Source organism: Mirounga leonina, unplaced genomic scaffold, assembly GCF_011800145.1.
Source record: "Mirounga leonina isolate KUSES-001 unplaced genomic scaffold, KU_Mleo_1.0 Mir_418, whole genome shotgun sequence".
Classification (NCBI taxonomy): domain Eukaryota; kingdom Metazoa; phylum Chordata; class Mammalia; order Carnivora; family Phocidae; genus Mirounga; species Mirounga leonina.
In genome coordinates, this window is record NW_023270739.1 from 6183311 (window position 1) to 6197198 (window position 13888).

Consider the following 13888-nt stretch of genomic DNA (forward strand, 5'->3'; position numbering starts at 1 on the left):
ACCCATCCATTCATTCATCCATCTACCCATCCATCCACTCACTCACCTATCCATCCATCCATGCATCCATCTATCCATCTGTCCATCCATTCCCCCACTCTTTGAGCCATAACCCTCCTTTCTCTATCACTTTCACCATGTCCCAAGCTCTGTATTTGCCGCCTCATTTTATTAATTTCGGAGGAGCTTGGTGCCACAGTGGAGAAAACACAACAATAGAACTCAACTAGGTCCCCGTCCCAGCATTGCTACCTCCTGCCATGTGACCTTGCAGAGCTGTTGCCTAGGTTAGAGACATGGAGGCCGAGCACTGCTCCAGGCACGTACTTTACCCTCAGTCACTGGTAGGGGTTGTTAGTTTTGAACTCTCAGTGCCCAGCACAGGGCCGATGATAGTGCAGTGGAGTGAAGATGGGAACAAATGAAAGAATGAACACAAAATCACAGAGGGATTAAAATTCAGCTGCAGGCAATGCGAGTTTATGTTCCAGCCACTGTCCCGTTATTCCACTCAATTAACCCGACAATCCTTTCAGGCAGATGTTATTGTCCTCGTGTTACAGATGAGGAAACAAGGACTCAGTGAGGCTCAAACCCCCTCCCCCTGCTCCCCAGAGCCGGATTCTCCTATAAATGGCCATAGTCCCCGTGGGGCAGTGTGAGGGAGATTAGTGGACAGACTCAGTCTGGGGGTGGAGGAGGGCTTGTCTCTGACCACCCGAGGTGGGAGGGGTGTTGGGGGAAAGGGCTCTAGTCAGGCTTCCATTGACCAGATCCAGGTCTGTCTGGTTATAAAAGCCACATGTCCTTGGAGGTCGCTGATCCATTCTTGCCCTGGGGATCTCGTGATCCGTTAGCCCCCTGAGTCCCCGCTGGTCAGACCATCGGGATGGCTGCTTGGTCCTGCTACTATTAGAGTGACGAGCCCACCCTGCCCCTGGCAGTCATTGCTGCCACGGAGACTTTACCTCCCAGGGTCTTGGTTTCCACCCTAGAAATCAGGAGTCGGGACACTGAGGCCTTCTAAAAGCTGTTGGGCTGCCTCCACAAGGCGGTTCACGCCGTCTTGGTGAAGGGGCTGTGGCTAGGTGCCGTGGGTCACCCATGGTTAATTCACAACTCTGTCTCTCCATTATACCTGGGCATTTCTGTCCCCTCCATCTCAGTGAGCACGGGCCCCCGCTGAGTCAGGCTTCAGCAGCGTACCTGCCAACCCCAAACCAGCCCTGGAAACAATTAGAGCCACCCCCAGCTGAGACCCACACCCTGAATCCAGAATGGCCCGTGGGTATAAATTCAGCTCAGTGGATCCATTCACACACTGTCTCCAGATTTTTGATCCTATGAAACAGCAAAGTTTTGCCCAGATTTTGGTTTGGGGTTGATATTCAGTCCTGCCCAGTCTGGGGACCCGACTGTGGTCTGAAAACATGGGGGGGATGGGGGTCGTGGAGGAGGGTCATTAAACGGGCCCCGTTAAGGCAGGATCAGCATTATCAGACAGCAAGGACAGGCTGCTTCAGCCTGCAAGGGGGCTCGGCGGGAATCAGGGGTTCCAGGGGTTCATCACTCCAAACCCTCCCACACGGCTCCATGCAAACACCAAGTTCACGCTTTCCCAGTCAAGGGTCTGACTTCCACGGAGCAGAGCTGGTGAGGCTGTGGCCGTAGCCACTGAGGTAACTCACCGTTGTGCAGGCTCAAACATTAGGTTTCGTTTTTTGTTATCTCAGCCTGGTAGCTGCAAGAATTCAGGGGTACTCTTAGCACGGAAGTCCTCAGTTTACGATCCGGGTCTTGAGCCAAGAGTCTAGGATTTGGGAGCTTGTCTTCCGTTTCTTCAACAGTCCAGCCCCGTGAGAACCAGCAGCCTCTACCCACAGTCTCACCCTCACCTCTTCCAAGGTGATGGAGCCTCAGTCTGAGTCTTGCTTTTGGCAGGCTCTTCATTCCAGGTGATTCTTGGTGGTGACTCTGAATTCCTGCTTTCCCTCTGCATGCCGGAGGATTCTAGAGCTGATCCCTTCTTCTGTGCTGAATTTTTTTTTTTTAAAGATTTTATTTATTTGTTTGACAGAGAGAGACACAGTGAGAGAGGGAACACAAGCAGGGGGAGGGGGAGAGGGAGAAGCAGGCTCCCCGCAGAGCAGGGAGCCCGATGCGGGACTCGATCCCGGGACTCCAGGATCATGACCTGAGCCGAAGGCAGTCGCTTAACCGACTGAGCCACCCAGGCGCCCCTGTGCTGAATTTTTAGTGTCTTCAGTCCCAAGCAGTCCAGATACCCAATGCCAGCTTCTCTGAATTTCCTTCAACATCCATCGCCTGCAACCACTCTGGGCACCAATTTCTATATAAGGCACCATTCTTTGTTGTGGGCAACAGAAACCAACTCCGGTTAACTTAAGCAGAAAAGGATGTTCAAAGAACAGATATTCAAAAAGATATTCAAAGGATGTTGGGTGACTCATAAATCATAAGTGAGCTGAAGACCTGGGCTTGTGGTCTGCAAACAGGACCAATCCTCTCAGCCCGTGAGGTCAACACTCTGAACAGCCCCCTGGTGGGCAGCATAGCCCACACCCAACGCCCTGCACTGGGCACCGCTGTCCTAAAACTCGGAGAGGTGCTCTGCTTCCTCCCAGCATGAGTTTTGTTTTCAGTTCTTGGGTTCGTGAGCTCTGAAGGCCCCATCTGCAATGGAGTCGGAGAACACGGGTGGCTGATACTTCTAGTTTCTAGACAGGAGGGTGATCCATGGGTCCACGACTGGGGTTCAGAGAGTGGGCGGGCAAAACGATGAACCAAAACAAAAGCCAAATGCCTGTCTCGTTCTGTAGCACGCTTCTTTCATCTCTTCTAGGCTAGCACGGGGTGTGTCGACCTGCCCAAGTCTCTGCCCCTCTTAAAAAGTCAGCAGCTCCTCAAAAAATTAAGCCGTGTTACCATATGACCCAGCCCTTCCACTTCTGGGCATATATACAAAATAACTGAAATCATGGTCTCCAAGATTTATTGGTACACCCATGTTCGCAGCAGCATTATTCACAGTAGCTGAGAGGTGGAAGCAATCCAAGGGCCCGTTGATAGATGAATGAATAAGCGAAATGTAGTATATTCTTACAAGGGACTATTATTCAGCCTTAAAAAGGAAGGGAACTCGACACCGGCTCCAACATGGCTGAACCTTGGGAATACGATGCTCAGTGAAATAAGCCAGACACAAAACGACACATACCGTCTGATGCCATTTACATGAGGTCCCTGGGACAGTCACATTCATAGAGACAGAGAGCAGAATGAGGGTCCCCGGGAGGCGGGGGGAGGGAAAAATGGGGAGTTTGTGTTTAATGGGCACAGAATTTCAGTTTTGCAAGATTTCCATCTGCCCTTGGAGTTCCCCTGCCCAGAAATGAGCTCTCTCTCCACTGAACCCCTTCAAACATTCCACCCCAGATTTCCCTGAATTAAGAGACACCGGGTGGCAAGATCTGTCTTTGAGGGCAGGATCTGTGCCTGAGCCGCCAATCTGTACCCCACATCCCCCCCACTGAGGCCTGACTGGGTGCCTGGCACTGGCAGACATTGGATGGATGAAGGAAAAAGAAGTAGGGGTGCAGCCCTCACCTGCGGCGGCAGTGAGCACCGTGGGAGCACATGCCTGCTCTCCCAGACAGTGGCGCAGTCGGCTGTCTGGACGTGCGCACTCAGGCACCCCGACCCTGCACACTCATAGCCAGGGGACGGCAGGTGCGTGGTGAGGTGGGTGGTGAGCGGGGCCTGACAGGGTCCCTTTGGACAATTTCCTGCTTTCGGGGGTCTGAGTCCTTCATGACCTGGCAGTCCGGTAGAATGGTTAAGAACACAGACCAGCTCTGCACTCACTAGCTTTTTCTCTTCATTTGCAAAATTGGCATAAAGCAGTCCTAGCTTTATAAGGTTGCACGAGGCCCAAGTGAGATGATGTATATGAATAGCTTAGCACGCCATCTGCGGGAGTACACCTTGCCTGTTGCCTCACCTGACCGGTGCCCATCCTCCCTTTTCCTGATAAACAGAACCCTGATCTGCTTATGGGGCCAGCAGAAATGCTGTGATCTCAGCATCAGAGGATGGACTGTGGGTGGCCTAACCCATTCATGAACATCGGAGTCCCTTGGACCCGTGGTTGGGCTAAGTGTGGCCATGTGACCCTACTCTGACTAATGGGGTGCAAGAGGAGATCTGTCAGGTATGGAAGGAGGGTGACAGTGAGGCGCGTCCTCAGTAAAAAGACAGATACTTACAGGGACACAGCCCTTCCCTATTCTCCCTTCTTCCTGCTTTGAATGCAGACACGATGTTTGGAGGATCAGCTGCCATTTTGCAGTAATGAGGTGATAAGGATGCTAAAGAAACCCCAGCACTGACATTGTCAAGCCCCCTGACAATGCCAGGGTTACCATCCTAATTTCTTGGGATGGAAGAAAAAAACCCCCTATCTTTCTTCCCTCGACCAATTATCAGTTGGATTTTTGTTTCTTGTTCTTGCAACTGAATGCATTCCTATAGAATACACTGTCTCATAGCCCAGTAAATATTCACTTTTATCTGACCTCATATTCTTTTCCACCCACGGGCAAGACGTGCGACTCTCTGAATGTCCCTTCATGTATAAGATGGAGGGAGAGACAGCTGTCTCCCCAGGCTCTTGGGAGGATTAAATGAGACGCGGCCTGTGAAATTGCTCTGTGGACCATGAGGGCTTTGGCTGGGAAGGAGGGTTGTTGTGGGCCTCTCTCCTGGAGACCAGGGCTCCCCGGGTGAGGAACGAGTTAACTGCGGCCAGAGAGAAGAAAGCAAGAAGACGTACCTGGGAGCAGAACCCCAGCCCCAGCCCCTGATTCTGGGGAAGGAGGTGTGGTTACTGAGGAGCAGCACGATGTTCAAGTGCTCAAGCTCTGGAATCCAGCTGCCTCTGCCCCTCCCTCAGGCATGTGGTAGCCTCTCTGTGCCTCAGTTTCCTCTTTTGAAAAAGGGAGGTAATGATAATAGGGTATCAAATAAACAAGTGCACATACGAGCTTAGCAAACGGTAGGGCTGTTCAGTCCGCGATGGCCACCCTAACCCTATGGTGCCAACTCCAAACTCAGCGGCACAGACCAAGGAGCGCGTGTTTCTCCCTTGTGGGTCTGAGCGTGGACTGGAGGAGGGCGTGCTCAGGAGCTCGGGGAACAGGAGTTCTGCATGGCTGGAGGAGAAGAGGTGGGATGCGCGGTGGTGCCCACTGACAGGCACGCCAGGGCCTCTGTCCACAGGAAGAGCCAAAGGTAACTGAAGGGAGCTGTCTCTGCTGGGCATCACCTCCTCGGATCCCCCCCAGCCGCCTGCATGCCCCCCATCATGGTACTCATCTGCCCCCTGTGTTGTCATTGCCCATTTACCCTGGGCCCCTGAGACAGGGACTGAGGGTGTCCTGTTCCCTGCACAGGTCGGGAGAGACCGGCATGGCCCAGGATGATTCTGGAGGACACCTTGAAGGGAGGGAGGAGTGAACCTGACCTTGAGGGAGGCTAGCCTGTGGCAGGTGGATCAGCCAGGGGCCAGAGGTGGGGTGGGCAGGATCATGTCCTAGGACAGGGGTCAGGAGCTGGCAGGGGAGATGAGGCTAGAGGGTCATAGGGTCTGAGCCAAGGGAGGAAGTAGGGCCTGGGGTGCCCTGGGTCCCAGGAAGGTAGTGAGGTCACAGCTGTTCTCTTGGGAAGCAGGCAGCTACTGGGGAGCCTGGCTCTGGGGATGGGGTGGTGACTGCAGGTCAGTGGGTGGTGCTGTGTCCGGATGGGGCTGCCCAGTCATTCACAAATGTTCACCGAGTACCTACTAAATGCCAAGCCCCATGCTGGGTACTGGGGTGCATCTGTGAACGGGAGAAAGATCTGTCCATGCAGAGCTCATATCATAGGAGGCAGAGAGGACAATGGAAAAAAATAGGTATGACCCAGGGAGGGTCCAAAGGTGACCAGTACCATGTGCCAGTCACTGCAGACCTACTATGTGCCAGATACGGGAGAGCTGGGATCTCCGCCTTCTAGCCGCTCAGCCCAGGAGGGGCCAAAGCTGTGTGTGCATTTGCCCCCTTCTCTGTGGTTCATGCTCAGTGGTCTGTGTGTGCACAGCTGTCTGTGGGCGTGGCTGAGTGGATCCGTGTTTTGCTGGCAGCTCTGTGTTTTCCTGAGCGTGTGTGTGTGTGTGTGTGTGTGTGTGTGGTGTAAGGAGGGAGGCTAGGTAGTGAAGGCTGTGATTCAGACCTTCCTCTGCTGTGGCAGAAGCTGAGGTCTGGTGGGGCGGGAGTTGGGGGGGGGGCTTCTCCCTCACACCTGTCCTCTTGGCTCTGGGGTGGGGGTGGAGAGCCCTGAGGGTGCCCATGACTTTGTGGGAAGAAGGTCAGGGCGCAGCCGGAATGTGTTTGCGTTTCCTGGGTGATTGACGATGGGAGCAGGCTGTCTTCCTGAGACAGATGTAGGAATGTTTCTGCTAATCAAAGCGGAAAGCAGGGGCGTGGGGGCCGCCTGAGGCCTCCCCCAGCCCTGCTCCGCGGCCACCTGTCGGGGGCCTGGGAAGCCGTTGGGCAATGCTAGGGAGAAGCTCCCAGACCCAGGCGACCCCACTGCCCACCTCTGCCTCCCCGGCAGTCTCCGGTCAGGCACGGCTCACCTGCTCCCCAAATATGCCCGGCTGGGTGGAAGAACGGGGTCCAGGGTTCAGCCCAGAGCATGACCCTGGGTGTGGAGGGGGTTTTGAGTGGGGGGAGTGGGACTTCGGGCCTCTCTCCCAGCAGCTGGGGTCAGGAAGAAGTGTCCACTTTTCCAAGGTTCCTCCTCCTGATCCCTGTTTCCCGCCAGCCCTGCCAAGGGCAGTCCCAGGGCACCCCCCTTTTTCTTTCCTGGGCCACTAGAAGAGTCAGTGATGGCAGGAAATTACCCAAATAGGAAAACTGAGGTGGGCCCCAGGTCTCAAGGGGGTGGGTGGTGTGGCCGTCCCAACACCAGGGGTCCCACCCCCAGGCCGCACATTCCCCCAGCCCACCCCTCATCTGCTCTTGTCCCATAGGAAGCCCACGTCCTGGGACGGGTGGGGATGGGAGGAGCGGCAGATAACAGGACACCCAAACTGGTGTGGTCGGGCCCCTGCCAGGCCTAGGCTGCATCTGCTCATCTTAGGAAATCCAGTGACTCCCAGCCCTGTCTACAAACAGCCCCCTGGGTGGATATAGGCCTTCTGTGAGAATGCTGTCGCTGAGGTCAGGGCTGGGGTGGGGGTGTCCGTGGGTTTATTGGAGGTGGTTGGTTGCCAGGCAGAATGGCTCCCACCCCAAGAACTCCCTGCGAAGCTGGGGGTGGTGCCTGTCCCGATGTCATCCCCCCTCCACCCAACCTCCCCCCACCGCCTTGCACTGTAGTGACTTCCCCAACGCTGTCCTGTGGGGCTCGTGAGCCAGAAAGGACTTGCTGACTCGGTGACTTGCTTGTTTCCCAGGCTAGCACAGGCAGGAGGCCCAGACCCCCAACCCTGGTCCGGGGAGTTCCTCAGCCCAGCTGGGTCCAAAGTTGCTTTTCTCAGGTTTGGCTCTGACACACCTCTTTTCCCCTCCCACTTTCCCAGTCTCCCCCCTTGAAGAGCGGGGTGGGGGTGTGTGTGTGCCTGTGAGTCACCCTATGACTCACAGGAGGTTTAACCAGGGCCTGGTGTGTGAGTGTGTGCATGTGTGTGTTCCTGCGTTAGGGGGAGGAGGCTGAGCTGAGGTGGGCAGACATGCCTTGGCTTTCTGGCCTTTAAAAGAGCTTGGGGCACCTGGGTGGCTTAGTCGGGTAAGTGTCTGCCTTCCTCTCAGGTCGTGATCCCAGGGTCCTGGGATCGAGCCCGGCATCAGGCTCCCTGCTCAGCGGGAAGCCTGCTTCTCCCTCTCCCTCTCCCTCTGCCTCTGTGCTCTCGTTCTCTCTCTCTCAAGTAAATAAATAAATCTTAAAAAAATAAAATAAAATGAGGACAATGCTCGGGACACCTGAGTGGCTCAGTCGGTTGAGCATCTGCCTTCTGCTCAGGTCATGATCTCAGGGTCCTGGGATTGAGCCCCTCATCCAACTCCCTGCTCAGCGGGGTGCCTGCTTCTCCCTCTCCCTCTGGCCCTGCTCATGCTCTCTCTCTCAAATAAATAAATAAAATCTTTAAAAATAAAATAAAATAAAAGTTTGAGCTCATTGCAGCAGGACCCCAACTGATTGGACCACCTGGTCGCAGCCGGGTTGGGTCAGTCCCCTGGAGCAGATGGGTAGGGCCTGGGTTCTGGGTCTGTGCTGACCCCCTGGGGGCTGATGCTGCAGAACATGGGAGCCCAGTGGCTCCTTGGATGCTCACCTGGGAAGTACTAGATTCTTCCCCAACAAGAGACCCTCACAGTGAAAGGTGCTGGAATTCACTTAGCAAACATATCACTGATGGATTAAGTGACCAAACAAGCATGTTGGGCTGGGTAGGGGGATTTGGGCTTCTTGGCTAAGAGACGACCCTTCTCGAACCTTGATGTGCAAAAGAATCCCCTACGGATCTTGTCAGAACGCAGATTCTGACTCGGCCAGGGCATCAGAACCACGGCCATCCCCTCCGAGGAAACTGGAGTCAGAGGCTAACGGCAGGCAAATGTTTCACATGTTGACAAGAAGGGAAATGTGCATCCTAGAAAATATAAACTGTGGGGCGCCTGGGTGGCTCAGTTGTTAAGCGTCTGCCTTCGGCTCAGGTCATGGTCCCAGGGTCCTGGGATCGAGCCCCACGTCGGGCTCCCTGCTCAGCGGGAAGCCTGCTTCTCCCTCTCCCACTCCCCCTGCTTGTGTTCCCTCTCTCTGTCAAATAAATAAATAAAATCTTAAAAAAAAAAAAAAAAAGAAAGGAAATATAAACTGGACAGCTGGACAGAATCCCTGGCAGACCTCCAGGGTGGACAAGGAAGCAGACGGCTTGTGAGGATTAAGGAGGAATACTTAACTTGTAGGAGCCAACGCGGGTTCTCGGTGTTCTAACAAGCCCCAGGTGAGGCCAGCTCTGCGGGTCGAGGAGCCACACTTTGAGAGGAAGAGCATGTGGAGGGGAAAGCTTGGGGTCAGCTCAGCAAAGTTCCGGGCCCTGAGCCAGTTGTGAATCTTCTGAGCAGGCCCTGGACCAGAGCGTTGTGATGGGGTCACCCAGCTCATGCCTGTGGGTCAGGAGTCCTGGCCCAGGAGCCATGAAGGTGGCCAGAGCTCCCAGAGAAAACCAGCTTGCTCTATGGCCAGGTCCCAATGGCCACAGGGTCGGCGACCTGGAAACGGCATCCTGCACCTGTTTCCTGAAGACCTACTGTGTGCACACGAGGACCACGAATTGGGGAGAGACACGGACGTTGGGGAGCTCAAGTGCGGTCAGGGAGATCATACAGTTGGTGTTGAAAGGGACCGTGAAGGTCATCACCCTGTTCCCATTTCACAGATGGGGAAACTGAAGCCACAAAGGAAGAGGGAACTGACTCAAAGTCTTACAAGTAACTGGTGGGGTCAGGACTCAAACTGTAGCCCTCTTGCTCTCCTCCGGGCAGGATTCTTTTCTTCCCCATTCCAGAAAGGAGAATACAGGAGGGACAGGGGTCTATGGCAGGGGAAGCTGTGGGACCGATCAGGAGGGGGCTGGTGTCCCTGAACCTCATGCAGGTCCAGAGAGGCCTGGAAACTTTTATTTTGTTGAGGCTTTTGGTTATATTGAAAGCATGAAGAAATATCCAACTGGGGTTAGCAAATTTGTGCTATTTTAGATATCTTACATGGATCAAATTAACATAACACAACATACCATTCAGTGACTGCATGTAGATTTATTTGGAAATAACCTCAAAAGCCAGTGTAGGCGTTATACAAATAGGAGGTCCAAGCCCACAGGCCCACAGGTGACAGTGCCCCTGTGTGTCTCCAGGAGTCTCAGATGGCCTCGTATGGAGGATGGAGGATGGGTGGTGAGACCAGAGGCGCAGGTGTGAATGTGAGCCCTGGGGGCAAGGACGTCCGTGTCTGTTCTGGTCATTGCCGCCTTCTCAGAGTCTGCGGCTGTGTCTGGCAGATCGTGGGCTCTCGCCGTGCACTGCTGGCTGAACGTGACTGAGCCACGTCATGGCTGTGGGGACAGAGAGCGGCGCTGGGGCAGGGGACTCTGGCCCTCATTTCTCCAGGTGCAGTGGGGGCTTTCCTTTTTCCCAACCCTGACCAAGTGAAGCCGGGCAGAGAGCTGATGCCTGAGTTCTGATCCTGGCCTCCTGCGTGATAGGGCGAGCAGGTCCCATCTCTAAGGGACAGCACCCTGGACTGTAGAACAGGGGTTTGCCATCTCACCTTCGGGGTCTCAAGGCAGCACCAGACAATCCTTTGAGGTCCTTCCTAGCCCTAGGAAAGGTTTGGGAAAGGAGAATTCTGTAAGTAGTTGGGAGCGGGGGGCAGTGGGCAGGCAGGGGCACAGAGACAGAAGGGACAGAGACAGACTGCTAAAAAAACAAAAACAAAGCATCTTGTAGACCCAGGCATTTTCCAGCGATCATCAATAACAGAAGCATGCGTGTGGTCCCGCGTGGACCAGCACAAGCTGCTCATCGCTACCGTCTACAAACCGGCTCGCTTACTCCACCAGGGGCCACACCCCCGCCCCACTTCTCTGTCTCAGCGCGAGGATGTCTGAGAGGGGCACTCACTGTGTGCTCTTTCCACATGTAGGGTCCCTGGCTTTTCCTGGGAGTCCCCAGCCAGCTGGCCTGTACAAACCCAAACATTTGGCCAGCCACCATGACTCTTCCTCCGAGAACCCGTGCTGGTTCCTGCGATTTAGGTATCCCTCCTTTGTCCTCACACACCATCTCCGTCCTAGTCCACCCTGGAGGTCTGCCAGGGTTTATGTCTAGCTGAGCAGTTTATATTTTCTGGTATCCACATTTCCCGTTGCCTGCTTGTGAGCATCTGGCTCCGGTTCCCCTCTCTAAGTTCCCTTGGAGGTGACGGCTGTGGTGCTGGGGTCCTGGCCCCCCAGTCACAGCTGCACTTTGGAGGGCAGCTCGGTCCCCGGAAACTGGGCATCAGCCACAAGCTCTCAGGCAGTGGGGGCTCGGGGAGGGGAAGAGGGAGGTGATGCTGGCTAATAATGTCTTTTTTTTAAAAGATTTTATTTATTTATTTGACAGAAAGAGACACAGCGAGAGAGGGAACCCAAGCAGGGGGAGTGGGAGAGGGAGAGGCAGGTTTCCCACTGAGCAGGGAGCCCGATGCGGGGCTCGATCCCAGGACCCGGGGATCATGACTGGAGCCGAAGGCAGACGCTTAACCGACTGAGCCACCCAGGCGCCCCTGCATATTTAATTTTTAAAGAAACTGCCAAACGTTTTCCAGAGTGGCTGTACCTTTTCATGTTCCCACCAGCAGTGTGTGAGTGACCCGGTTTCTCTGCATCCTCACCAACATTTGGTCTTGTTACCATTTTTTAATTTTAGCCATTCTGATCAGTGTACAGTCATAGCTCATTGGGGTTTAATTTGCATTTCACTCCTGGTTCATGATGTTGAGCATATTTGCATGCGCTTATCTGCCATCTGCATATCCTCTTTGGTGAAATGTCTCTTCATGTGTTTTGCCCAATTTCCAACTGGATTTTTTCTTTTTTCTTTTTTTTTCCTTTTTGCTGTTGAATTTTGAGCGTTCTTCACAGGTTCTAGACACTGGTCCTTGGTCAGAGAAGTGGTTTGCAAGTATTTCCTCCCAGTCTGTAGTTTCTCTTCAGCTTTTTTTTTTTTTTAATTAATTTATTTATTTGAGAGGGAGAGAGTGTGAGCAAGTGCAGGGGGAGGGGCAGAGGAACAGAATCGCAAGCAGACTGCCCTCTGAGTGCAGGCCATCACAGGACTCAATCTCACGACCCCAAGATCATGACCCAACCCAAAATCAAGAGCTTTCTGCTCTTCAGCTTTTTAAGAGACTCTTCCATGGGAGCTCCTGGGTAGCTCAGGCGGTTAAGCATCCCACTCTTTTTTTTTTTTTTTAAAGATTTTATTTATTTATTTGAGAGAGAGAATGAGATAGAGAGAGCATGAGAGGGGAGATGGTCAGAGGGAGAAGCAGACTCCCTGCTGAGCAGGGAGCCCGATGCGGGACTCGATCCTGGGACTCCAGGATCATGACCTGAGCCAAAGGCAGTCGCTTAACCAACTGAGCCACCCAGGCGCCCTAAGCATCCCACTCTTGATTTCGACTCCAGATTCTGCTCTCAGAGCTGTGAGATTGAACCCAGGATTGGGCTCTGCGCTCAGGGGGATCTGCTTGAGATTCTCTCTCCCTCTCCCTCCGCCCCAGCCCAATAAATAAATAAATCTTTTTAAAAAAGAGACTCTTTCACGAAGGAAGAGTTTTACATTTTGATGAAGTCCAATTCAACAATCTTTCCTTTTATAGCTCATGCTTTTGGTGCTCAGTATGAGCCTTGGTTGCTTAGCCCTAGATCCCCAAGTTTGTCTCCTGCGTTTTTTTCTAAAAGTTTTCTAGTCTTACAGTTCACATTTAAGCCTCTTGTCCATTTTGAATTAATTTTTGTGTAAGGTGTGACTTAGGTCGAGGTGTCTTTGTTTCTGTTCTTTTTTTTTTTTTTTTTTTAACCTCTGGATGTTTAATTGCTCCCACACATTTGCTTAAAAGTCTGTTTTGTAATGCAAATATTTGTGTGGTCTGTTTCCGGGTGCTCTAATTCGTTCCATTGATCTCTGTGTCACTTGCTTTGCCAATATTACAGTCTTGCTTACTGTAGGTATGTAAGAAGTCTTACCTGCTTTATGTATCGGGTTTTTGATAAACGTGGACTGGTTCCTCTTGTTCTTTTTCAAAATTGTTTCAGTGATTCTGGTTCCTTTGCTTTTCCATATCAGTTTTATTTTATTTTACTTTATTTTATTTTATTTTTTATACCAAACATACTTTATTAGCACAAAAAAGCAACCATGACAAGACACAGCAAGCAGAAATGTACATTAGCAGTCAAAGGGTCAATGTTGCATACAAATATAGCTTTTCTTTTTTGTAGCCTTGGCAGTAGCCATCAGGATGTAAAAGAACTTTCTGTAGCAGCAGGTAAGGAAACCAAGGAGTACTCACCAGTGGTCCAGAGCACATTAACAAAAAGGCACAAGAATGGATTCGGCGAGTGCAAAATGTCTGGGACAGAACTGTAAATTCAGTTCAATACTCAGAAGCAAACGCTAGAACTTGGCATTACTTCCAAAATAGATCACTCAAGTAGTATTGCATACTATTCTAAGTGACCAAAAGGTGCTAAGTAAAGTTATTTATAGACACAATGGTTGTACAGTATCTTTTAAGTCTGCAATTAGGGTTTCAGATTTTCCATTAGAAATTAACTGCACTGGGGGCGCCTGGGTGGCCCAGTCGTTAAGCATCTGCCTTCGGCTCAGGTCATGATCCCAGGGTCCTGGGATCGAGCCCCGCATCGGGCTCCCTGCTCGGCGGGAAGCCTGCTTCTCCCTCTCCCACTCCCCCTGCTTGTGTTCCCTCTCTCGCTATCTCTCTGTCAAATAAATAAATAAAATCTTTAAAAAAAAAAAGAAATTAACTGCACTGAAATTCTAGAAACTGTACTTAAGCAATTCAGTTATGAGAGTTTACAGCAAAGAGCTAAATACTGCCATCCAAACTGTTCATTGCAGTTTAACAATAATCTCAACATTGGCAACCACTGCTGTTACCATTTGACTTGTTTGGGCATCTTCTAGTCTCACTTTCTTCATGGTTCACAAATGCATCCTGGGCACAGGAAAAGATCCAAATTTAATCAACGAGTAGA

The 13888-nt window shown here is 52.3% G+C and overlaps 1 pseudogene; it reads right to left on the reverse strand.

Annotated features, from left to right (window-relative positions):
• LOC117998471 overlaps positions 1–13888 on the reverse strand; it is a 21599-nt pseudogene that overhangs the window by 4637 nt on the left and 3074 nt on the right.